The sequence below is a fragment of the Lissotriton helveticus genome, chromosome 5_1 (genome assembly GCF_964261635.1).
Source record: "Lissotriton helveticus chromosome 5_1, aLisHel1.1, whole genome shotgun sequence".
In the NCBI taxonomy this organism is placed as follows: domain Eukaryota; kingdom Metazoa; phylum Chordata; class Amphibia; order Caudata; family Salamandridae; genus Lissotriton; species Lissotriton helveticus.
The window spans coordinates 60256929-60284462 of record NC_136065.1 but is presented as its reverse complement, the minus strand read 5'-3'; the positions used below and the strand labels follow the sequence as shown (position 1 = coordinate 60284462).

Genomic DNA, 27534 nt, shown 5'->3' with positions numbered 1-27534 from the left:
GAACTGCTCAGGGCAGGTGTTAGCTTTTGGAGATATTCGCGCTTAGCGCGAATATCTCCAAAAGTTGGTAATAGGAGATAGCGATGTTAGCGACTGTTTCCAGTCGCTAACATCTTGGCACGCCCACTTTGCATGTCATTAGTAATAAATATCACTGACATGCAAAGCGGGGCCCAAGATGGTCGCTATCTCCTACTAGCTGTCGCTAACTGGTGTTAGCGACAGCTAGGTAATAGGGAGATAATTTTATCTCTGCTTTCTTGGCTTTTAAAGCCAAAAAAGCGGAGATAAACCCCCTTGATAATATGCCCCTAAGAGTCTCTATATCGCTGCACAAATGTTTCAAGCGGGGAACAGGGCCAGAAATAGAGCAGAGGCCTGAATATAACAAGGAAATAGCAAAACATATATAACTAGTACAAAAATATATTTTATTCAATTTAGAGTAATTAATAAATATTTTAAAGATTTTTTATAATATTTTAACTATATAATAGAACACATCAAATGGCATGATCATATATATTTTCTTTTCAAAAATGCACCCACAAGAACACTGATACAATTCATAAGATGTCCCCAATCCAAGTAAATCACAGCAAAGGAAAAACTACAAAATCATCATATCAATTGCGCAAACAACATTCTCTCATTAAGTCAGTCATACCATACAAGCATCCATACATCTGTCATAATCACAAAGACTGAGAATAAAAAATGCATGTATAGAGTCGCTGAAGCGCGTCGACAAGATGGCCGCCGCCACTGGAGCTCCGTAACCTCATCAGCCTAATGAGCTGAATAACGACGATTTTACCACAAGGTTTGCTCACTTTTGGCAGCGCTTGCATCCTATGCCGGCCCCCTACCTTATCTGTGAATTTTGGGCGTTTTCATCGCGCGGGGATCCCGCTGTCTGCTTCCTGGCTTCTCTCCCCAGCCTCTGCTCCGGTTCTGCCGATTACCTCAGCACAGGGGGCGGTGCATTTCTGAAGAAAGGGCCTGGCTTGGGCCTAGCCACTCCCACGGCTCACCTTAACTGTTACACTGCCTTTTACTCAAGTGCTTTTGGAGCTTTTAATACCCTTTTCCCTCATATTTATTAAATTTTGAGGTGGATTTGTTTTTTTTGTTTTTTTTTCCCTCTACATTTTTCTGACGCAATAAGTTGTTTTATTCTCCACAAGATGGATAACAAAAATTCTGCTAACAACAAAAGGAAGCAGCAGGTGTCTCCTCCCCCAAATAAATCGAAGGTTGTTGAAACTTCTGAACCTTCACTTACTCTGATACTGGAAGAAATAAAAGCGCTGCGCATGAATACTGATACTATTGCAAACGAAGTGAAAAATGTTCGCAAAGATATGGCGTCCATGTCCATGAAAGTTTCTGATAATACTATTAAAATTCAGGACAATAAAACCAAGCTCGATGCTTTTACACCTTTGATGGCTCAGATAGTACCAATGCATACCCAATTATTGGAATTGGAGAACCGTAATAGACAATATAATCTCCGCATTTTCAATTTGCCTGAGGAAGTTGAGGGCTCCGACTGCCGCTTGTACTTGGAATCTTTGCTGCCTGGTCTTCTAAATATCAAATTTCCAGAAAAATTTGAGGTGGACAAAGCGCATAGAATTCCCTCACACAGGAATCCACGCCATACAAAACCCAGGCAGGTGATTTTCAAGGTCTTGCGTCACCATCACTTGGTTCTCATAAGGAAAGCTGCCAGAGACATTCCTTCGCTTCTGGGAAATGGCTCCAAAATATTTATCCATCAAGACTTTGCTAAGGAAACGGTTGCTATTCGCAAGGAATTTTCCTCTCTGCGTCCACATCTGAAAAGCCTTGGTTTTAAGTATGGTCTATTTGATCCGTCTACAATGCGAGTTTGGAAAGACACCTTCTCAAAATCTTTTCATCGTCCTGCAGACTTAAGACTTTTTCTGGACCAACAAGCTTCGTCATCAATGGAGACTCAAGCTCCTATTACCTGAATGCATTTAATTTGAGCATTCCTTGCGATTCTTCTTTCTTCATGGGCTCCAACGGTCTCTGGCCATGCTTGTGGGACGGGTGTGCGTCTCTGTGTCCTTATTTATGTGCCCTGTTTGTAGCTTTTTCTCCCTTTTCTGTTTCTTCCTTTTGTGTCTTTCCCTGCCTTTTCTAGCTTTCTACGTAGAGTTACTTTTCTTCCATGGCTGTTCTCCCTCTTCTCTTCCCTTAACTCCTCTCTTCATCCTCATTTTATTTCTTCATGGCTGCTACACATGATGTTAAAATTGTTTCTCTTAATGTTAAAGGTCTGCGACATCCAGTTAAACGAACGAAAATTTTAGACTACTTGGGTGCTTCTAAAGCTGATATATGTTTTCTTCAAGAAACACATGTTGATGACAACATTTTACAATATATGAACAAAAAGTGAGTGGACACTATTGTTTCGTCACCTGCCCTTGGTAAGAAAAATGGGGTTGCGATTTTCTTTGCAAAGAGATTACACTGTCAGATTATTAATAAATTCACAGATACAGAAGATAGATTTATTGTTGTTAAAGTTAAAATTCATGACTCCACCTTCTTTTTGCTTAATATCTACGGCCCCACAGCCGATGATCCTTTGTTTTGGTCTAACTTATCTACAGAAGTTCTAAAGTTGGGACAAGTTCCTTTGATTGTTGGAGGGGATTTTAATGTGATCATTGATCCATTACTTGATAGACTTTCTACTAGCAAGTTTAGACCCCCTAAAGTTTTTCATGCTTTTAAATCTTTCCTTAGTACAACCAAACTGGCTGATGTATGGAGACTACACTTTCCCACTGAAAAATGTTTTTCTTTTTTCTCTAATCCCCATAATTCTCATTCAAGGATTGATTATTTTTTGATTTCACCTTCCCTACTTCAGTCAGCTACTAATCCTGTTATAGGCACTAAAGACATTTCAGACCATGCTTTAATTTCATTTGTCTTAAATATCTCTTCTACTTTTACTAAACAAAATAGGTGGCGTATGAACTCCAGCATTGTCCTTACTGATAAGCATAAACCTAAACTATTGCAGCCTATACAAGACTATTTTTTGTTCAACCCTGAAGACTCCACATCAATTGTCACCAGATGGGATGCATTTAAGGCCTACATTAGAGGTACCACTATTTCTATTATGGCTCATGAGAACAAACAATTTAACGCTAACATTAAGCATTTGGAAAAGCAAATTGCTAAATTTGAGCGTTTGCTTATCTCTTCTAATGACCCTCAGTACAAACTTACACTTCAAAAACTCCGCTATGAATTTAATGCCATTCTTAGTCAGAGAGCAGGAGTTCAACTTTCAAAGTCCAATGCTAAATTTCGTTTTAATACCAATAGATCGGGAAAACTCCTTGCTAATTACTTACGAATTAAAAGAGATAAGACTCAGATTACCTCAATACGAGGATCTCAAGGCAAAGTGGCAATTTCTCATAACGATATTGTGCAAGAATTTTTACGTTTTTATTCTACCCTTTATAGTAAACCTGACACCTGCCCTGAATCTTTAATCGATTCCTTTTTAAATAAGTGCAATTTACCCCATATTTCCTTATCAGATAGAACAGGTCTGGATTCACCAATTACGTCTGAAGAAATTTTGCTTGCCATCAAGTCACTTCCCAAGAATAAATCCCCAGGTCCGGATGGTATCCCAGCAGAATTTTACAAAGAATTCCAATCTCATCTCCTCTCTTATTTGAATACCCTTTTCTCTCATTTTGGCTCCTCTGGTACTATCTCGGGCTCTTTTACGGACGCCTTAATTATTGTTCTGCCCAAGCCTGATAAAGATCCTACCTTGGTTTCTAATTATCGACCCATTTCCCTAATAAACCAGGATTGTAAGCTCTATGCGAAAATCCTAGCTACTAGACTAGCTCCTGTACTCCATTCCATTATTCACCCAGATCAATCTGGTTTCATGAAAAATAGATATTCTGCTAATAATACTAGAACTCTACTACATATTATTGAACAAAGTTCTCAACTTACTTCTCCTGCGGGAGTGATGGCATTAGATGCAGAAAAAGCATTTGATAAGATTCACTGGCAATTTTTATTTAAAACTTTATTGTCCTTTGATTTTGGTGCCCCTTTTATTCGTATGATTTCTGCTTTATATTTTGCCCCTACTGCTCGTTTGTTCATTAATGGTCAAATTTCTAGTCAATTTCCGCTCTTTAGAGGAACTAGGCAAGGTTGTCCCCTTTCTCCACTGTTATTCCTCTTAGGTATTGAACCTTTTCTTAATTATATTCGCCTTTGTGATGACATTCAGGGTATTATGATCAATGATGTAACTGTTAAAACTTTAGCCTATGCAGATGATGTTTTATTATTTATTAATAACCCTCTTTCTTCTGTTCCTTCCCTATTAGACATTATTGCTCAATACTCTATGGTTTCAGGTTACAAATTGAATGTAAGCAAGACTGAATTTTTTCCTTTGAATGTGTTTTGTACCTCAGAGATGCTCCCAAACACAGATATTCTTTGGCAAACAACCAAAATTAAGTATTTGGGTATTCTATTTGCTTCATCGCTGCCAGCTACATTAAAACTCAACTCTGATTTCATAATTGACTACATTAAAAACAAAACGTCCAAGTGGTCTGCCCTTCATCTCACTTGGTGGGGAAGAATGGAATCTATAAAAATGAATATAGCGCCTAAAGTTTTTTACTCTTTAGCTATGATCCCCACCGAATTTCCTCTCCGTTTTTATAAAACTGTTGACACACTTTTATCTAAATTCCTTTGGTCTAACAAAGTCCCTCGTATTGCTTACAAAAAGTTAAAAACTCCTAAGTCCCAGGCTGGTTTTTCCCTGCCTGACTTTCACCTTTACCATAAAGCTTTTATCTTAAAGCAGAGTGCCCTTTGGTTTCATACTTCACATATGGTAAAACCTCCAATTTGGTTGAATATCGAAGCATCCATTGTACGGCCCTTTTCTTTACCCTCTTTGTTGTCAATGTCATCTACAGCGAAGGTTGTTCATCTTTCCTCTATCATTAAGTCCTCCAGATTGATAATTAATGATTTTGATTCTAATTTTGAATTACCCCTACTCTCCACAGTCCACTTGTCTTTATGGCACAGTGCACTACTTAAATTGAACAGAAACATTACCTTCTGGTCCTCTTGGATTTCAAGAGGAATTTTATATCTTAAAGATGTATTTAATGGTAATGCTTTTATTCCTTTTGAACAGCTACAGTTAAAGTTTGGTCTCCCAGCTACTGACCTTTTAAAATATCAATTTTTGTGTAACTATTTTGGATTCCTTCCCCAATGGTATTCCCTCTTCCACCACAAATGACCTATTAATTTACCTCACAGCTGCAACATCGTCCCCTAAAGCTGTCTCTGTTTTTTATAAAAAACTTTCCACCTCACAGGGCTCCAATGTTCAGATTATTTCGTCGTTCTGGAACATTGAACTTTCCATCTCCCTGTCAGATGACTCATGGTCCTCTATATGGCTTGACAGTATCTCTGGCTGGCTCCCAGTGTCCCTTTATCAAACCAATGCCTATATTTAATTTAACACTTTGTGGACTCCATCACGTCTATTTCGTGCAAAACTGTTACTTTCTGATGTTTGTTGGCACTGCAATGCTAGCCCTGGTTCACTTTGCCACATGGTTTTTGACTGTCCAGTTATTATGACATTTTGGTTGGAAGTATGGAGTGTAATTTTGAAAATTTTACCTTTACAAGATGATATTTCCTTTAATTTATTAATTTGCAAATCGATTGCCCTAACTTATCCCCTTTCTGAGTCAGAGGCAAAATTGTTTAATTTTCTAATCACAGCTGCCTTAAAATCCATTACTTTCTGTTGGAAAGATGCTTCTTCTCTTTCAGTCCATGCTTGGTGGTCATGGATCACCTTTACGAGAAGAGGTGCGCAGCTTTCTCTTAAAGGCGTTACTCATAATTCACAATCATTTCAGTCGTTTTGGTCTCCTATTGATTCATATGTTTTGCAATGATATTGTTATATATTTTCTTATGTTCTATTTTTACATTACAATTTAACTGTAACTCTGGAGTTTATGAATTTATGATCCTATGACATGTTCTTTCCTTCCCCTCTCTCTCCCTTTCCTCCTTTCCCTTCCTCTTTAATTGCGATTCTCTTTTATTATTCTATGTTAATATTGCGTATTTTGGTTTAATGCATTTCATATTGATTATTTGATCGCTTACGCTTGTAAATTCCTTCCTCTTTTTTTTTTGTATTGTACTTGTTCTTTTTCATTTTGTCTTAAAACTTAATAAAATCTTTCTGAACAGAAAAAGAAAGTAACAAAAAAAAAAAAAAAAAATATGCATGTATAGACGGGAGCCTCACAAGAAACATGATAAGCATATCATGCACAACCCAGTGTCTGGGTAAGACCTGTGGCGCTGTATAGAGTTGCGCAGCCAAGAATTTACTGAAGTGCTGTAGGGATTTAAATGAATGAGCTAGTACCCAGAGATACAAAGTACATTTTCATTGGATTAGTAACATTGACTCAATAAACATTACTATCATATGTCCATAGAGAAAGGAAGTGATGGATCACATACATATAAACAATACAGTAGGCTCTCTTTCTTTGCATATACCCCTGCGGAATTCCTGCCAGGGCGCAGTGCCAATGCGCGTTTTGGTGAATGGCTTCAATTTATTATTTAGTGTATTTATTGAGCGCAGTCCTGTCACCCAGAGGGCATCCTGGCTTCAATGTAGACCCCAGCTTCTTCAGGGCACAAACAAATAGATATTGAGGGTTGTGCCATATGGAAAAATTGGAGGAGACAGGTGGATGCCTGACAAGTGATAAAAGTCAGGACTCCTTTCTAAAAAAATAATGCATGGGTGGGTTCAGGTAATGGCAAACTTCATATCCCCGTCAATCCAACCAAAGTAAATCAGATCAAGATTAAAACAAGCATTGGAAATGCAATAGGTCTCGGATTTATTGGACTTTGATCTAATGGCATTGTAAATGGCAATGCCTTTTCGCCATGTGTTATGGAGTGTATGCATGTGGTGTGTAGTGGAATTATGTGGGTTTGATTGTAATTGTAGCAATGGTGGCATGCTGCACTTTAGATGAATATGTTTAAAAGTAAAATGCGCCATACTGCGTTTGCTACAATAGTTCATTGTGGATGGGTTAACAATTGATGTGTGCACTGATGGCTGGTGGTGTGTGTGCCTGGTGAAAGCGTGCACAGACGGCTGGTGGTGTGTGTGCCTGGTGAAAACGTGCAACGACAGCTGGTGTTGTATGTGCTTGGTGAAAGCGTGCACTGACGGCTGGTGATGTGTTTGTGTTTCCTGGTGAAAGCAGGCAGTCATGGCTGGTGGTGTGTGTGCCTGGTGAAAACGTGCAACGACAGCTGGTGTTGTATGTGCTTGGTGAAAGCGTGCACTGACGGCTGGTGATGTGTTTGTGTTTCATGGTGAAAGCATGCAGTCACGGCTGGTGGTGTGTGGGCCTGGTGAAAACGTGCAACGACAGCTGGTGTTGTATGTGCTTGGTGAAAGCGTGCACTGACGGCTGGTGATGTGTTTGTGTTTCCTGGTGAAAGCATGCAGTCACGGCTGGTGATGTGTGTGTGTGTGTGTGTGAGTGTGGTGTTGTGTGTGTGGTGTTGTGTGTGTGGTGTTGTGTGTGTATGTGTGTGTGTGAGTGTGTGTGTGTGTGGGGGGGGGGGTGTGGTGTTGTGTGTGTGTGTGTGTGGTGTTGTGTCTGTGTGGTGTGTGTCTGTGTGGTGTTGTGTGATCCTCTGTGAGACACCGGGGTCTGTCGTCTGCAATGGAAGCTTTGATCAGATGGGGGAGCATGGAAATGTTGCGCTCCTGTGAAAGAGCTGGCAGGTGATTGGGGTCCCCCCTTCGGAGCCAAAGACTCTGAAAGCAGTGCCCCTGTCTTTAACACCACCACACCAGTGTGCCTCAAGTAACATGTGCCAGGTCTTCTACAACGCAGGGGCAGAGAGGAGAGGAGAGCAGGACAAAGCAGGGGCAGAGAGGAGAGACAGGTGACAACGCAGGGGCAGAGAGGAGAGGCAGGACACAACGCAGGGGCAGAGAGGAGAGGCAGGACACAACGCAAGGGCAGAGAAGAGCGGCAGGTGACAACGCGGGGGCGGAGAGGAGAGGAGAGCCAGGACAAAGCAGGGGCAGAGAGGAGAGACAGGTGACAATGCAGGGGTAGAGAGGAGAGGCAGGTGACAACGCAGGGGCAGAGAGGAGAGGCAGGTGACAACGCAGGGGCAGAGAGGAGAGGCAGGACACAACGCAGGGGCAGAGAAGAGCGGCAGTTGACAACGCAGGGGCAGAGAGGAGAGGCAGAAAAAAACAAAGCAGGGGCAGAGAGGAGAGGCAGGACACAACGCAGGGACAGAGAGGAGAGGCAGGACACAATGCAGGGGCAGAGAGGAGAGGCAGGACACAATGCAGGGGAAGAGAGAAGAGGCAGGACACAACGCAGGGGCAGAGAGGAGAGGCAGGACACAACGCAGGGGCAGAGAGGAGAGGCAGGTGACAACGCAGGGGCAGAGAGGAGAGGAGTGGCAGGACACAACCCAGGGGTAGAGAGGAGAGGAGAGGTAGGACACAACACATGGGTAGAGAGAAGAGGCAGGACACAATGCAGGGACAGAGAGGAGAGGCAGGACACAACGCAGGGGCAGAGAGGAGGGGCAGGACACAACGCAGGGGCAAAGAGGAGAGGCAAGACACAGCACAGGGGCAGAGAGGAGAGGCTGGTGACAACGCAGGGGCAGAGAGGAGAGGCAGGACACAACGCAGGGGCAGATAGGCAGGACACAACGCAGGGGTGGAAAGGCAGGATACAAAGCAGGGGCAGAGAGGAGAGGCAGGTGACAACGCAGGGGCAGAGAGGAGAGGCTGGACACAACGCAGGGATGGAGTGGCAGGATACAAAAATAAATTTGTGGGGGGGTCTACGTGGGTTTGTTTATTGACCATTATGCCTCACAACCCTAGACAAAGCAGTAAATACAAAAGGAGGCACCTAGTCAGAAGTGGTGTGTGCTGTCTTGAAAATAGAGTGGTGTGGAGTAACACTCGGCTGAAAAAATTCCCATCAGACCACCAACGTGGCGGATTCACTCGTCATCTGGGATACGAATGGTATAATCCAAGTCTCACCCAACACATCAATTGATGGTGTAGAGACAGGAAAATCGAGATTAGCTTCTAGCCACAGTGTGTTTCCAAGTGGTGTATGATGAGAGTGCAGTGCTCAGTGAGAAAGTATATATGCGTGAGAAGGAGTGTTTAAAAATAACTACCAGAGCAGAAAATATGTTTATTAGGCACTGTTCTGGTGTCATAAAATAAAACAAGCGCTGTACAGTTCACAATTATAACTATAATATAGCGCCGTGCAGTGTGGTCGACATGTTTCAGCTGTCAAGGATATTACCCAGCTTTCGTCAGGACCTTGGTGTAAAAAGATGCAACTGCAAAGTATAAAGTAACAACGATTCAAATAATAAACAGTACTCCTACCAGGAACTTGGAGCCCCAATGTTAGCTGGAGGAAACTATAAAAGAATCGTCCTCACCCGGCACCCACTCGGGAAGTTGAGGCCCCGCTCTGTCCGTCGGTACCTCTGGCGGCGTCCAAGGGGAGAGGAGAGCAGGACAAAGCAGGGGAAGAGAGGAGAGACAGGTGACAACGCAGGGGCAGAGAGAAGAGGCAGGACACAACGCAGAGGCAGGACACAACGCAAGGGCAATGAAGAGCGGCAGGTGACAACGCGGGGCGGAGAGGAGAGCCAGGACAAAGCAGGGGCAGAGAGGAGAGACAGGTGACAACGCAGGGGTAGAGAGGAGAGGCAGGTGACAACGCAGGGGCAGAGAGGAGAGGCAGGTGACAACGCAGGGGCAGAGAGGAGAGGCAGGACACAACGCAGGGGCAGAGAAAAGCGGCAGTTGACAACGCAGGGGTGGAGAGGAGAGGCAGGACACAACGCAGGGGCAGAGAGGAGAGGCAGAAAAAAACAAAGCAGGGGCAGAGAGGAGAGGCAGGACACAACGCAGGGACAGAGAGGAGAGGCAGGACACAACGCAGTGGCAGAGAGGAGAGGAGTGGCAGGACACAACCCAGGGGTAGAGAGGAGAGGAGAGGCAGGACACAACACATGGGTAGAGAGAAGAGGCAGGACACAATGCAGGGACAGAGAGGAGAGGCAGGACACAACGCAGGGGCAGAGAGGAGGGGCATGACACAACGCAGGGGCAAAGAGGAGAGGCAAGACACAGCACAGGGGCAGAGAGGAGAGGCTGGTGACAACGCAGGGGCAGAGAGAAGAGGCAGGACACAACGCAGGGGCAGATAGGCAGGACACAACGCAGGGGTGGAAAGGCAGGATACAAAGCAGGGGCAGAGAGGAGAGGCAGGTGACAACGCAGCGGCAGAGATGAGAGGTTGGACACAATGCAGGGATGGAGTGGCAGGATACAACGCAGGGGAGGAGAGGCAGGATACAACGCAGGGGCGGAGAGACAGGATACAACGCAGGGGCAGAGAGGCAGGATACAACGCAGGGGCTGAGAGGCAGGATACAACGCAGGGGCGGAGAGGCAGGATACAACGCAGGGGTGGAGAGGCAGGACACAAAACAGGGGCAGAGAGGAGAGGCAGGACAACGCAGGGGCAGAGAGGAGAGGCAGGACAACGTAGGGCAGAGAGGAGAGGCAGAACAATGCAGGGGCAGAGAGGAAAGGCAGGACAACACAGGGGCAGAGAGGAGAGGCAGGACAACACGGGGGCAGAGAGGAGAGGCAAGACACAACGCATAGGCAGAGAGGAGAGGCAGGACAACGCAGGGGCAGAGAGGAGAGGCAAGACACAACGCAGGGGCGGAGAGGCAGGACACAACGCAAGGGACTGAGAGGAGAGGCAGGGGACAACGCAGGAGCAGAGAGGAGAGGCAGGACACAAAGCAGGGGTAGAGAGGAGAGGCAGGACACAACGCAGGGGCAGAGAGGAGAGGCAGGACACAACGCAGGGGCAGAGAGGCGAGGCATCTGGAGGGGAGAGTTAACTAGGGGAAAGGGCAGGGACATGAGCGGCTTTGAAATGGGGCTGGGGCTAATGGGGACATTAAGCAACATAAAAGGGAATTAAGAAGGTAGAATAAAAAAAAATGAAGTGAAATTAGAGAAAAGTTGGAGAGAGGAAACATACGAGAAAGGTAGAGGTGTGCTATCGGAATGAGAGGGGGTGCTTGAGGCGTGGAAAGGGAAGGAAGAACACGGAAACTGGAAAGCAATAATAAGAGCATTGACAGGTGGAGAGGCAGTGACTCAGAAAGGTGGGTGCCTTTTACAGAGCGGGAGAGGGCAAGGAAAACTAGAAGGGAGAGCGGCACGCGGGGAAAGAACCCAATAGAGCTGACATTGTACATTCAGGAGAGCAAAGAAGGCCAAATAGGGAAGTGAGGGGAGGGAACAGGGAGGAACAGGATGGTAATGGGCAGAGCAGGCCTATAATAGGGAGAAAAACATGCGCAGAAATATAAACGGGCGGGGGAGGGGCAGACAGGCAGACTACGAAAGAAAAGGGGGTGCGAGGCGGAAAATGTGCAATAGGGTAGATGGTCTCTTGTATCCTGGAGAAGATAGGGGTAGAAAAAGATGAATAATATACGGCTCGTGGTGAAGAGCAGGGCAGGCTGGAGACAGGGACGTGGAACTGGTGAGAGGAAAGGGGCAGTGTATACCGCACAGAAGGCAGGGGGAGGGAGGATTAGCGAAATCAGTGGTGAGGGAACGGGTTGCAGAGAAGGTGCTGAAGAGAGATAGAGGGAGAAGGGTGGTGGTGACCAGTGCGGGGGCTGGGGTGGGACAGGCAGTTAGGGAGGGGTAGGATCGAGGCAAGAGAAGCAGAGGGGAAGAAGGGGTAGAAGGGGGCGAGAGGGAAGAAGGGGTGAAGCCCAGGAAGATACAGCGCGGATGAGATAAGAGCGAGAGACTGGGGGAGCGATACGGGAGGGAAGGGTGGATTGAGGCCCAGCGAGTGGCGAGTCATGGGGGTACAGGGAGCCCGAACGGACACGAGGGGGCGGGGTGGGGATGGGTGGAGACAGGTGAGGTATCAGGTTTGAGGCAAGTGGTTTAGAGAGGTGGAGGGCAGTGAGAGGGTTGGTTTTAGGGCTCCAGTGGGGAACTCTACAATGGTTTGTGCAAAGGATGCCCCCACCGACCTCTTTGAGCTATGTAAAGCTCATCCTTCACGTACCCTGGAAGTAATCCCTCCAGTGACTTAGAACCTAACACTTTGTAGATATCTATATGGGCTAGAAGCGTCCAAGCCCAAAGATATGCGGAAACAAATCACTGAAAAACATAAACTCAACGAAGCACTGCGTCCCTGTGAAGCCCGATCATCTGCTAACCTTGAGGCGGATTATTCCTATCCAATGGGCCTGTGGAGTTAGTGCTTAGAAATTAGAAGCAAGCGGCACTTCAACCAATCGCAAAAGCGATCGAATTGTAAAAATTTAAAAAAAGCCCGCTAGTGCTGCGCGCGCGCGCCACTTCGAGCATATGTCTTTAATTACCGCGGCTTGACAGCCGCGATAATTGAAGATATATGGCCTATGGTGCGCGTAACAGACACCAATAGGGCATAGGCGGAGCTACGCGACTGCCTATGGCTTATTGCGTGGTTAAAAAACAGCACGCACGCAAAGGCCAATGAAAATGGACCTTGGAAATAACACGCACGAACTGCGTGGAATTTCCAGGTCCGTTTTCAAAATGCAGGGAATAAGACTATCCCTGCGCGACACTGCTGCGCAGTGTACGCTAGGCCCTAGCCCTAAAAATGATAACACTGATACAGGTCTCCAGTGCCTAAACTACACCTCAAACTGTGTGATCGGAAATGTGGGCAGTATAAACAACCAAGGTGAAGTTGCTACAGATAGTTGAACAATTAAAAGAAAACTTGGAGAAATCAAAGGGAAGTAAGCAACCTTCACCAAGTAAAGAACAAGCATTGGCATAGCCAATAGGTCTTGTCTTTGGGACCTTATGAGTGTTCAGCCATGCAACAATTGATGTTGTTGCACCAAGGATACTGTGCTGTATAACTAAATACTTATAAGGTCCGAAAAGTGAGACCAATTGGCTATGCCAATGCTTGTTTATATTTTGCCTGTGCCTTCTTTGCGCTTGTTTTCATTTGTCATTATATTCCAAATCACGCTATTTAATCGGTCAAAGTCAAGAGAATCCACTAATTATTTCAGATCCTGACTTCTCAACCCAACCATCCTGGAGGTGGAATCCTATTAACTTATTATAAGGGCTCTCACCCACTAGAACCAGCTAGTGGCATGCATCATCATCGAGTCGTTACGCAGACACTTATGCGGGGGTGGCTCAACCTTCAGATGAAGGGAGCTCTTATTTGGGTTAGAGGATGCATTAGGTTCAGAAGGTCAGGCATGACACGTTAACAATTGTATGATTACAGGTCTGTAAATCACCAATTGGGCCAATGATGTCCCTGTTGAAAAAAGAGAAGAGCCAATGTTTCCTACGAGTGTGTATGTTTGGTATGTATGACCGTATGTGTTTGTCCTGCACTCCATAATAATTATAATATAGTTTAGACTAATGAACATTGAAATAAAGGAAAAATCCCCAGACCACATTCAGGGATCTGGTGTTGAAGGTCTTGAAGAAAGCCTGAAGACCCATCTGGGCTGTGAAGGAGGCTGAAACATGTAGACTCGATCTTTTGAGAACTCTCACTAACAGCATCCTTTGTGTTTTTAATCTTGTGCGGGTACTCTGTACTATATTACATTTTATGAGAGGGGAATCGAAAAAACGTAAATTTTGAGTACAGATCCCATTAAGAAGAGGACCCAAATACGGATTCATTAGAAAGACGCTCAGAGAAGGGGGTCAGGGTAGCGCACTTGTAAAAATTGTTCTTCAATCGTTTTTGTCGACAGCATGATACTTAGTGGCATCTCTAGATGTGATTTTTGAGGGGGAATATTAAAACATAGCTTAAGTCTGTGAAAGGGGCAAGGTCTTCAGGGCTAATTAATCACTCCCGTTCTCATCTTCACAACACTGTCTTCTGCAGTGTCTTTGTAGAGCATCCCTACTCTTTTTCTCCTCCCATCTTTCTCAAACACTCGGTCTCATCCCTTTTCTCTTCTGCACCATCTTTTCACTCAGTCCTGCATGCACTTCCTCACATCTCCTTCACAACACCAATCCCCCCCACACACAATGAACCCACTCAACTCTGCACAAAGCTTTTTCTTTAACTTTCGTCCTCTCAACATTTTGCCAGCTGTGTACCCCCTTCACACACTTGCGCATATAATCAGAAATTACAGTTGCACACCTGACCAGTGCTCTGTGCTCTCTGCTGAGATGCCAGGGATTGTATGGGAATGTATTCCATTTGTGACCCACTGGCAGGCACTGTGACAAATTCGCAGAGAGTTCAGCCTGAACTTTACAGCTCTCCATCGTGGCCCACTCACAACCTTAATTCATACAGCTACATAGAATCCGCGCTTCACACTGCATGCCATACATGTGTAATTTGTTGTGTGAAAGAACTGCAGCAACATACCCTCCTGGAAAAAAACAAATACTCTTAGGGAATGCAAGAGTAAATAAAATGTGAATTGTGAAACAGGAACAACACTGCTGTTCCTTGGCTGGCAGGGCAGGTCTGTTTTTATTTTTGCTGACTGCAGCTATCGCCGGAGGTGGGACACAAAGTGGTTTACGGTATTTACAGGTGGGGCGCATACCCCACAATCGCCACCTCCCTCCCCCTACAACTAGCAACACTACTATTTCACCTGCGAAATACTACAGGAGTGTTACCCATAAGCCGAATTGAGAACAGGGTTGGAAGGTAGAGAAAAGCAAACAATATCCCATTGGTAATATTTGAAAGATAGTTAAGTATGCATGCTAGAAGCATTACTAGTACCGAAAAAAGGAGACTGAGAACAATTTAAAGCTTGGATTTGTTATTCATCATATGTTAAACGTGAGGAGGGAAAAAAAAACAATAAACAATTATACAGTTTATGGCAGCACTGTATGAACAAATCAAAAACAACCCGATTGTAATTGGTGCTCTGGTATGTGCAGGTGACATAGGTGGCGACGCAAGTAATTAAAAGTGGACAGCGTGAGTGGCGCAAGGTAAGTGATAGTGTTGATAAATACAGTGAAAAGAATGGCTCAAGGGCGATTTGACAGTGGTGAAAGATTTAGACAGTAGTTAATTAGAATTGAGACTTGGAAAACTGCGCCCTGTCTTGTGCTGTGTTGTCAATGACGTTTCGATCCTCTTGAATTGGGATCGTCTTCAGGACGGGGTTGTGTTCATTAGAGGGTGCTGCGGGAGGGAAGAAGAGGAGGGGAAAAAAACAATAAACAATTATACAGTTTATGGCAGCACTGTATGAACAAATCAAAAACAACCCGATTGTAATTGGTGCTCTGGTATGTGCAGGTGACATAGGTGGCGACGCAAGTAATTAAAAGTGGACAGCGTGAGTGGCGCAAGGTAAGTGATAGTGTTGATAAATACAGTGAAAAGAATGGCTCAAGGGCGATTTGACAGTGGTGAAAGATTTAGACAGTAGTTGATTAGAATTGAGACTTGGAAAACTGCTCCCTGTCTTGTGCTGTGTTATCAATGACGTTTCGATCCTCTTGAATTGGGATCGTCTTCAGGACGGGGTTGTGTTCATTAGAGGGTGCTGCGGGAGGAAAACGAGAGGTCAGGGAAGAAGGGGAGAGGAAAGAGAGTTGCGTGCAGGGCTATAGAGCAGCACGTGGGTCGGCCGTCACGGAAACTGCTGCGCATGGGGCCAGAGGGCAGGGCAACTGGGAGCCTTGTCGGTGAAGCGGGGGTCTGGACGTGTGGTTGTGTGTCCATATCTGGGACATCAGGGTGTGAGGGGGCTAGGAATGGCTCGAGGGATGGGAGAGACACAGGAGCAGCTGGCGGTGGTGGTCCTAGGAGCAGGGGGGGGGACTGAGTGAAAGTAGAAATCTAAAGGCCTATAGTAATGTAAGTGTAATTGGGGGGAATGGAGCCGGCAGGAGGGTCAATCAATCAATCAATCAGAGCATTTGTATAGCGCACTACTCACCCGGAGGGTCTCAAGGCGCTGGGGGGAGGGGGTCCGCTACTGCTCGAACAGCCAGGTCTTGAGCTGCTTCCTGAAGGCGAGGTGGTCCTGGGTCAGGCGGATGTGGGTCGGAAGGGAGTTCCAAGTCTTGGCGGCCAGGTAGGAGAAGGACCTTCCTCCTGTGGTGGCTCTTCGGATGCGGGGGACGGCGGCGAGGGCGTGGCTGGTCGATCGAAGCTGGCGTTTGGGAGCGTAGAAGTTGAGGCGGCTGTTGAGGTATCCTGGTCCTTGGTTGTGTAGGGCCTTGTGTGCGTGGGTGAGGAGCCGGAAGGTGATTCTCTTGTTGACCGGGAGCCAGTGCAGGTCTCCCAGGTGTCCGGAGATGTGGCTGCGGCGGGGGATGTCCAGGATGAGTCGTGCTGAGGTGTTCTGGATCCGCTGGAGTCTTTTCTGGAGTTTGGCGGTGGTTCCGGCATAGAGGGAGTTGCCGTAGTCCAGACGGCTGGTGACGAGGGCCTGGGTGACCGTCTTCCTGGTCTCGGTGGGGATCCATCGGAAGATCTTGCGTAGCATGCGCAGGATGTTGAAGCACGACGAGGAGACGGCGTTGACTTGTCTGGTCATGGAGAGGGAGGAGTCCAGGATGAAGCCCAGGTTGCGTGCGTGGTCAGTTGGTTTGAGTGCGCTGCCCAGGGCGGGGGACCACCAGGAGTCGTCCCAGGCGGAGGGTGAGGATCCCAGGATGAGGACTTCCGTCTTGTCCGAGTTCAGTTTCAGTCGGCTGTTCGACATCCATTTGGCTACGTCCGTCATCCCTTCGTGCAGGTTGGCTCTGGCGGTGGTGGGGTCGTTGGTGAGGGAGAGGATCAGCTGGGTGTCGTCGGCGTAGGAGATGATGTTCAGGTTGTGCTGGCGTGCGATGGCTGCAAGGGGGCTCATGTAGACGTTGAAGAGTGTTGGGCTGAGCGAGGAGCCTTGAGGAACGCCGCAGATGACTTCGGTGTCCTCCGATCTAAACGGGGGGAGGCGGACTCTCTGAGTCCTTCCGGCGAGGAAGGAGGTGATCCACTCCAGTGCCTTCTCCTGGATTCCGACGTTGCTGAGGCGATGTACCAGGGTACGGTGGCAGACAGTGTCGAAGGCCGCGGAGAGGTCCAGGAGGATGAGGGCCGCTGTTTCTCCGTTGTCGAGCAGGGCTCGGATGTCATCGGTAGCTGCGATCAGGGCGGTCTCGGTGCTGTGGTTGGCCCGGAAGCCAGACTGCGAGAGGTCGAGGGAGCCGTTCGTCTCGAGGAAGGCGGCCAGCTGCTTGTTGACGGTCTTCTCGATGACTTTTGCAGGAAACGGGAGCAGCGAGATGGGGCGGTAGTTCTTGAGGTCGGTGGGGTCGGCTGATGGCTTCTTTAGTAGAGCGCTGAGTTCGGCGTGCTTCCAGCTCTCCGGGAAGGTAGCGGTGTTGAAGGAGGTGTTGATGATGTCCCGCAGGTGGGGTGCGATGACAGCGTCGGCCTTGTTGAAGACGTGGTGAGGGCAGGGGTCGGTCGGAGATCCGGAGTGGATGGAGTTCATCGTGCGGATGGTGTCTTCGGTGCTGATCGGGGTCCAGGCGCGGAGGGTGGTGGTGGGGGGCGGTGGTTCAGTCGTGGCGTGCGTCGGTTGAATGCTGAAGCTGTTGTGTATGTCTGCGATCTTGTTGTGGAAGTAGGCGGCGAGGGAGTTGCAGAGGTCTTGCGAAGGGGTGATGTCGTTGTTTCCAGCGTTGGGGTTCGAGAGCTCTTTCACGATGTTGAAGAGTTCCTTGCTGTTGTGTGCGTTGTTGCCCAGTCGTTCCTTGAATGCAGTTTTCTTGGTGGCGTGGATCAGCTGGTGATGTTTTCGGGTGGCGAGCTTGAGGGCAGTCATGTTTTCCGGTGTTGGGTCTCTGCGCCAGGTTTTCTCGAGTGCTCTGCAGTTCTTCTTGGAGCTCTTGAGTTCATCGTTAAACCATGGGGCTTTCTTGCTGCCGGGTCTGCTCGGGGGGTCTTCAGCGGGGCGAGGTCGTCTGCGCAGTCGCTGATCCATTTTGTGAGGTTGGTGGCTGCTTGGCTGGGGTTTGTTGTGCTGGTGGGAGGGTGCTTGCTCAGGGAAGTAGCGAGCTGGTCTGCAGTGATCGTGTTCCAGCTTCTGCGGGGAGCCTGTTGCTGGTGGTGGTGGATCGTGGTCCTTCTGAAGCTGAAGTGGACGCAGCTGTGGTCCGTCCAGTGGAGTCCGGTGGCGTGGCTGAAGGCGATGTCCTTGCTGGATGAGAAGACCGGGTCGAGTGTGTGTCCAGCGTAGTGGGTGGGGGTGGTCACCAGTTGCTTGAGTCCGAGGTTGGCGAGGTTGTCCAGCAGGGTGGTGGTGTTGCGCTCGTTGTTGTTCTCCAGGTGGAAGTTGAGGTCCCCGAGGAGGATGTAGTCGGCGGAGGGGAGGGCGTGCGGGCTGACGAAGTCGGCGATGTCCTCGCTGAATTGTGTGCGTAGTCCCGGGGGTCTGTAGATGAGGGTGCCTCTGAGGGTGGTCTTGGGGTTGACGTGGATCTGGAAGTGCAGGTGTTCGGCGGGTGCGATGGTGTCGTCGGTGTTGGTCGTGATGCGGATGGAGTTCCTGTGGATGATGGCGATGCCTCCTCCTGTCTGGTTGACGCGGTCCCTCCAGATGATCTTGTAGCCGTCCGGGATGGAGATGGCGATGTCGGGCGCAGAGGAGGCGTTCATCCAGGTTTCCGTGAGGAAGGCGACGTCTGGGTCTGTGGTGTCGAGCAGGTTCCAGAGCTCGACGGCGTGTCTATGGACGGAGCGGGTGTTGAGCAGGATGCACTTCAGGTGGGTGGTGCTGGAGTTCGGCTTGGTGGGTGCTGGTGTGGCGTGGGTCCGGTTGCAGGTGAACTTGCAGGAGTGGCAGCTGAAGGGTCCGTGGGTGCGTCTCGGTGTGGCTCGGTAGCAGCCCGGGGCTCGGCCGGTGTTGAGTGCGTAGAGGTCAGTGGCGGCGTAGGTCCGTCTGATCGGCTTCCGTCGGTGGGGGCCAGGGGTCCTGGCACTGGGCGCGGTCCAGGCGCGGACGGGCGCAGACGGGCTTACCTTTGGCGCACCTTCAGCGCTCGGTCGGCGCTCCCGCTGCGCGCGTCCGCTGCGCGGTCGCTCTGGGGGCGTCATAAATCAGGAGTGAGGGCGGGTCAGCTGGGTCGCGGGAGCGGGGCTGCCAATGGGTGGACGGTGGGCGTGGCCTCAGGGGTCAGCGGCGGGAAACGGTCACAGGCAGGCGGCTCAGCGGCGGCTGGGTCGCTCGTGGCCGCGACAGCAGGAGGCAGGAGGTGTCTGGAGCAGGTGGGGAGCAGGTGGGGTAACCCGTCCAGTGAAGGCACAGTGGTCACTCCAGACCTCGCGCTGCCGCTCTCCTTAAGTCAGGAGCCGGGAGGGCGGGTCAGCTGGGTGGCGGGAGCGGGGCTGCCAATGGGTGGACGGTGGGCGAGGCCTCAGGGGTCAGCGGCGGGAAACGGTCACAGGCGGGCGGCTCAGCGGCGGCTGGGTCGCTCGTGGCCGCGACAGCAGGAGGCAGGAGGCGTCTGGAGCAGGTGGGGAGCAGGTGGGGTGACCCGGCCAGTGAAGGCAGAGTGGTCACTCCAGACCTCGCGCTGCCGCTCTCCTTAAGTCAGGAGCCGGGAGGGCGGGTCAGCTGGGTGGCGGGAGCGGGGCTGCCAATGGGTGGACGGTGGGCGTGGCCTCAGGGGTCAGCGGCGGGAAACGGTCACAGGCGGGCGGCTCAGCGGCGGCTGGGTCGCTCGTGGCCGCGACAGCAGGAGGCAGGAGGCGTCTGGAGCAGGTGGGGAGCAGGTGGGGTGACCCGGCCAGTGAAGGCACAGTGGACACTGAAATTAAAGGATCATGTGTTCAAGTAAAGTGCACTTAAGCCCAGGAGTGGAGGGAACAATTAGCCGTGTGTAAGGAGTACGTTGGGGTACTGGAGCAGGGATGTCGAATGTGTGGCGCTGATACCTGGGCTTAAGGAACAGGGAGCTCGAAGAGCTGGAGCTAGACGGTGCAGATCCCTGGGCACAAGGGGAAAGGAGGTGGGATATCACTTAGCCGTGGCCGTTCCATATTCGAGAGGTACGGTATCAGAGAGGTGGCCTGTAGGTAGCAGTGTGCGGGACAAAGCCTTGAAGTAGCACCGGATGCGGGGAAATAACGAGGCAATGCTGGGAAAGGCGGAGCGCTGGGTGCCGCAGACTTACCTGGAAAATCAAGGTAGTTTGGATGTCCCTTGTTGATTTTTTTGTTTGAATATTTTTATTGAGATTTCAGCTTACAGACACATTACAGATCGTTAAATTGAGGACGTTAAAGGAAAAAACACTTTTTCGAGTCACGACAATGATCATGCACAGCAACAATAATTATACAGTTGTCTCATATCTTAGCTGCTGATGCGGGGAAGGAAAAAGGAAATACACAGATCATATAACAGTTCCTCATAATACTTTGTACCGAAGAGTGTTTCCCATCTCCACAGAGCTATGGGCCATCAGCTAAAAGGAAGATGGCGCCTGGGAACTGAGTCAACGGTGCATGTCGCAGAGTCATGGCCTTTCATGTGCTGCTAGTGTGCACCCAGCAGGGTGTCAAAAAGAAAGTGGGGGGTAGGTCGTCGTCTGGATCAGTTGTAAATATGGTGTATCTCGCATATGTGTGCCAATTGGAACCCAACGTTTATCATATGTGTCGGTTCCTCACTCCACCCATTATGGCCAAAAGACCTGTTATGTGGAGTTGCCCCTCAAATATAGGTGTGAGTGTTGCCATCCATTTAAGGAACAAACGTATGACATTCCATACGGTGGTTTTCAATCAGTGTAACTATTGTGTCCATTAATGAACTCGTCGGGATAACGCTAACGCGGTCAACTAGGGGGGGGAGAAAAATTATATAGATTAATTAGCAAAAAGGGTCGATAACAATAAAAGGGAAGAAAAGAATACAAAAAAGCACTGTTCTGGGGTAATTCTAAAGGGGTGTATAGGTAGGTATTGTGCTCATATGTATCGATACATGTACGGTATTGCCCCCAGGTGTAAGGTTGGCAGTGTGGGGATGGGTGGGGGCATCCTCTGCACGGTTATGGTGGGATGTCGGTATCCAGTCTCACATGGGGGGGGGGGGTCTGAGCTACTTATTGGTGGCATGTGTTCGGTATCTTGAGTAGTGCGCGTGACCTGCTATTGCCTGCTAGAATCAAGTCACCTCTCCTGGGTGCACTACCTCCTTTTCTACCAGTCATTCTAATGGCGCTTAACCAGACAGACGCCTACATGACTCTCCGCTCAAGACACGCATGTCGAAAGGATTTAATATTGTCATCCCAGGGCTGTGCTATTGGGATGGCTCTCAGTCCTGCCGTCTCCTCCCTGTGAAGAGTCGCGCTTTCCGCTACCGCCCAGTTATTGAAGGAGGTAGTAACGTTCGCAGCCAGTCTTCCATGTGTGTCATGGGGTCTTTCCCTTCCCATCTTTCCGGCACTCCCACTATCCGCACTTTGTTCCATCTCTCCCGTCCTTCCGCGTCCTCTGCCCAATCTTCCAGAAATTCGACTCTGTTGAGGAGGTCTCTCATTAGTTTATCCAACTGGGTGACTCGGGGTTCGAGGTCCGACACAATACTTTCCAAGGTGGTGGTGCGCTCCGCAAGCTTCTTGTGGTTCGCTGGCAAATGCGTTACATCAATGACAACTCCATCTATCTTTGTTTCCAGCGACGTGCGTGTGGATTGCATCGATTCCTCCAGCCTCTCCATGGCCGCCAGCACAGTGTCAAGCTTGGTCGTTACTTGGTCGGCGTCCGCCTGCTTTGTAAATTTGTTCATCTTGCCTCGCAGTTTCGCTCCTCCGGAGCCTGTGCGTGTCCTGGTGCCCCCAGACATGGGCAGCGTTGAAGGTGTGTGCGCTATATCCGTGAGCACAGTGACTGGTAGGTTGCCAAAGTACAGTCTCAGTCCCAGAATACTTGGACAGGGAAGCGTTTGCTGGTAGGGGGTGGGCGGGGATATAAGTGGTGGCTAGATTCGGCGTTGCAACGCCTCGTGCCTGTTGAAAGGCAGCCCGATGCTACCTGGCACATATGGGCGAATCCGCCTCTATCGAACAAGTTCTGCCTGGTCTTCTCGGGCCAGTCCGCCGACTGGTATGCTAAATGTCCGATAGTCTCTCCAATCCCTTATCTCCAATGCCGCCAGCGGCGCAGCGCTTCTGCCTTTAATGAGCCTCCCCCCTGGTCTCTGCGCCATCCAGCAGTTGTGCCTCGTCAATGTCTATTGCGCCTCGTGAATGTCTATTGCGCCTCAATCTGGCGTTGTCCCTGTGCAAGGCCCGGCCGTTGCGCAGTATATGCTCTTGTGTGGGTAGTCCCGGTGTGTTACAAGGTGCGTGTCTGTGCCGTCCCCAGCTTCAGCCACAGTGTCCCTCCACCATATGAGGCACTGCACTGTTTGTGGTAGACCCCCAGTGGCTTACTCACGATTCCTGGGCTCTTCGGTGTCGCATCCTGGATGCCTCACACAGGGGCCCCGATGTCTTCTGCAGGCCGATGAGCACCCCTCCACCTGGGCGCCTCACGCTGAAAGCGCGTCACCAAATACGCCACCCGCGGTGCCTCAGCCGGGAAATAATCGGAGGTTACGTTCAGGGTTATGATCTCCCTTCGGCAGTCTGTGTGGCGGGGCTCGGGTATCGCGGTTCGTTTCTGCCGTGTCTGCCTCTCGCACTATGCCTCACTTTGCAGCCTTGCTCTCGGTCTTGAGCCTCGGGCTCGCATATGTGCTGCCGCCGACGCGGCACACAGGTTTGTAGCCACCTCCCGACAGGATACCCGGTGCGGCCTGGAAGCACACAGCTGCGCGATTTTCGGCAGGTTTGTAGCCTGTCGGTCCTGACTGCAGGCACCGGGGTGTGGGCCAGCTGTGCTCGGTCCAGAGAGATTGTACATATGTAAGGTGGGGGAATAAAGTAGTGGATTAAAGGACAGGGAAAGGGTTGTGCACTCTGGATAACGTGCAGGAGGGAGCGTGTAAATACTGGAGTGGAGCGAGAGGTGTAACAAGGGTGGTCAGTGCCACATCTGGGGTCACCCTTTGCTTGGCAATCTGACGTACCAGGAATTATGACAGGAACCCTGGCGGAGAAAGGAAGCGGAAAAAGGCTCAGGAAACCGAACCTTGGAAGATGGTGTGGTAGGGCGGGGGCGGTTGTGGGAGGGCCCGCCGGCCGGGGAGCGCTGCATACCTGAATTAATCTTCGGAAGGGCAGTCATGGAGTGAATCCAGGGGCCATATTCGATTCGGCAGAGTGAACTGAAACGCTGGTCGATAGATATTCATACCAGGAAGTAGAGTGTCACGAAGGGTGTGACGCTGGAGGAGCAGCCGAACGGGAAGGGGAGGGGTGGGTCCAGGGAGAGGCGAGAATTAAAGGGGGCCTGACTGTGTTTGAAAAAAATGTAGGAAACGTTATAGATACGAAGCAAATGAGCAAGGTTCTTGAAGTGAGCCGACTATAACCAGGACTGTAAGGTAAAACAGTCGCGGATGTAAAAGGACACAGTGTGGCTATTCGGAAGTGGCAGTATTGTGAAGCATTGTAATCAAACGAGATTCGAGAACTGGTAATGTTAAAGGTGCTCACAAGTTTGGCATCGATATACATATCCACTTTTGTAAGGGACCATTTACATGACGACCAGCAGGACCTCAGTATGTTGAGGGGGACAAGGTCCAATAACATAAATAACAATGAGTAATGTTACAGGTGCTCAAAAGTTTGGCATCGATATACATATCCACTTTTGCAAGGGACCATTTACATGACGACCAGCAGGACCTCAGTATGTTGAGGGGGGCAAGGTCCAATAACATAAATAACAATGAGTAATGTTACAGGTGCTCACAAGTTTGGCATCGATATACATATCCACTTTTGCAAGGAACCATTTACACAATGACCAGCCAGACGTCAGTATGTTGAGGGGGGGAAGGTCCAATAGCATAAATAACAATGAGTAACGTTACAGGTGCTCACAAGTTTGGCATCGATATACATATCCACTTTTGCAAGGGACCATTTACACAACGACCAGCAGGACCTCAGTATGTTGAGGGGGACAAGGTCCAATAACATAAATAACAATGAGTAATGTTACAGGTGCTCACAAGTTTGGCATCGATATACATATCCACTTTTGCAAGGGACCATTTACTGAGGCCCTGCTGACGACCAGCAGGACCTCAGTATGTTGAGGGGGGCAAGGTCCAATAACAAATAACAATGAGCAATATTACAGGTGCTCACAAGTTTGGCATCGATACACATATCCTCTTTTGCAAGGGACCATTTACTGAGGCCCTGCTGACGACCAGCAGGACCTCAATATGTTGAGGGGGGCAAGGTCCAATAACAAATAACAATGAGCAATATTACAGGTGCTCACAAGTTTGGCATCGATATACATATCCTCTTTTGCAAGGGAACATTTACATGACGACCAGCAGGACCTCAGTATGTTGAGGGGGGCAAGGTCCAATAACATAAATAACAATGAGTAATGTTACAGGCGCTCACAAGTTTGACATCGATATACATATCCACTTTTGCAAGGGACCATTTACATGACGACCAGCAGGACCTCAGTATGTTGAGGGGGGCAAGGTCTAATAACATAAATAACAATGAGTAATGTTACAGGTGCTCACAAGTTTGGCATCGATATACATATCCACGTTGGCAAGGGATCACATAACTCCTCAGCACTGTGGATACTAGCACTGGGATGCCTCCGGGTAACCATGCGCTTTATAAATGTCTTTTTCATAGTCAGAGAGGATCACGACTTCAATGTCGACACACTGACGTGAGACGCTGAGGCTCCTGCATGCAGATACTCCAACTCGCAATGGTCTAACATCCCTTGCAGGGTATCGAGCTTGAGATCAAGACAGGGTCCCACAGTCTCTCACTTCAGGTAACGGGGTTGACTTTATCCTAGAGGGATTCTTGGGGTAACACCTACACACATACTAGGTACTCTTAGGTACATCTAGTTGGGGTAGAATCGTAGGAGTACGCATTTTATTATCATGTATTTTATATACTTTCCGTCATTCATTTTTATAGCAAAATAGTAGAAATCTCCATCCTTTTACTTTTAGTGCTTCAAATCATTTATTTCTGTTTTCGTCTAGTGGTTGTTTCAGCACACCTAATGTACACTAGAAAGACAATTGTTCAATAAATAATTCTTATTGATCAACATCCATATTTATTCTGTGCATCTCTCTGAGACAAAGTAAGCACAAGTGACTGAGCGTAAAGTGTTGCACTGTTTCCACGGTCCTGAGGGATCAGGGTTGTCATGTTTGATAGTTGCCAAGAACTATTCTCTCCTTGGTATTTGGAGTTTCAAGTGGCACTGTGAGCTAGCTGGTACACAAGCCAACATACCCGGTGTAGGTGTCTGGAATCAGTCCGGATATCAAGCCCGCAATGTATGTTGTCTAAACGTGCAGATCCTATATATGTTTTATTAGGACTACACAAGAGCCCGGCTAATTTAAACTCTGTTTATCAAGTTGAAATAACAATTCTAAATGCCCAAATTCAGTTAATGATTGGGATTGATTGATTGATTGATTGGCTTTATTTCGATATATAAAAATATCATAAAAGCTTTACATATTTTTTAAAAAGACACAATATTTACAACAGTCACAATACAAATATATGATCCTAAAAAAGGGTAATATTTACAGCAATCACAATGTATTACAAATGTTAAAATAGGCTAGATAAAACAAGATTTAAATTGCCAATGAAAGCCTTCTTAGTCAAATCAACCAAAACCACTTTAAAAATTTAGACACACCACAAACAATCAAGGTTGACGTGTCAGACATTAGAATACGAAGTGCAACAGTATGCTGACGTGTTCCTAGCCGTCTGCATAGAGGTCTAAGCCAGCGCCTCCTCGGTGCCTGATAATCGGGACATTCGAAGAGAATGTGGGCTACAGACTCAATTCGATTGGGGCAGAGTGCACAAAAGGGTGAGAGCTGGTGAGAGGATTTCCATCTGGAAGTCAGTTCGCCTACTGGTAAAGTCCCCACTCTGAACGTAAAGTACAGAGCCCGATCGAAAGGGATAGAAATCATATCCAGATATGGCTCGTAGGCTACCATGTCTTTAACCCTCACAAAAGCCACAGTGGAGTTACAATGATTGGTTTTGGTTATAAGTTTAGTATGAAACCAACTCCACTATAGTTTCTTTAGAGTGGCTTTAGGGGGGGGGCAGATCTCGCTGCCCACGCATCACCAAGCCCGAGCTCCGCCAACAACCTTTTGACCTCCCTCAACCATTTGATCTTAGACCAGCCCTCTAATTCCATAACCTCTCGGAGCGCCTCTGCATAAGAAGCTAACTTTGGAACACGCCATAGACGTGCCCACAGTAGCAGTGGGCGCAACTGGGCTTGATCCGCAATCGACCTACAACCTAGATCTAGGAGCACAGGGACTGTAGGTGTACTCAATGGGAGAGCCATCAGGTCTTTCAAAAATGTGCTCTCCGCTTTTGCTAGTATGTCCAGGTTACAGGACCCCCACAGTTCTGCCCCATACAACGCTGTGCTTACCCCTCTAGCTTTGTATATTTCTACTACTGGGGCAATAGGTTTGGTTGTGGAGGAGCGTTGTTCCCTAAGAAGAACACCCTCCACCCTTTTATGGGTTAGGAGCATCTTCTGGATGTAGGGGTTCCGACTCAGAGTGTCATTGAGCCGGATACCCAAATAGTCGAACTCAGCCACCCTCTCCAATTGAACATAATTCAGGGCCGGGGGGCTCCCAGGTTTCTTTGGGGGATTCATAATCAGGTACTTGGTTTTGTCAGTATTGATGACCAAACCCCTTAGAGTACAAAACTCCTGGAAGCTGTTCAGGAGGCTTTGCAGACCCATGGGGGTTTTTGAAACGAGAAGGGTATTGTCTGCAAATAGCAGGGTGGGGATCCGTTTGCCTGCCAGAGACGGAGCATCTGCAGGAGTTTTTAGCAGATGCTCAACCACTCCATTCACATAAAGTGAGAACAGAGTGGGAGCTAGCACACAACCCTAGATCTACAAGCTAAATAAAGGCTGCCCTTGCCTAGCACCACACCCTTCCAGTACAGAAGGGCCAATCTAAAGGCCTGTTCGATGGTCCCAGTGCCAGAACGGAAACCCGCTTGCAGGTCCGATAGAATGTTATTATCGTCCACCC

At 48.5% G+C, this 27534-nt stretch overlaps 1 protein-coding gene across 1 annotated transcript in view; it reads left to right on the top strand.

Annotated features, from left to right (window-relative positions):
• The window catches only part of LOC144752949 (butyrophilin subfamily 1 member A1-like), a 232858-nt gene that overhangs the window by 111309 nt on the left and 94015 nt on the right, over window positions 1-27534 (top strand). The window lies entirely within an intron of this gene.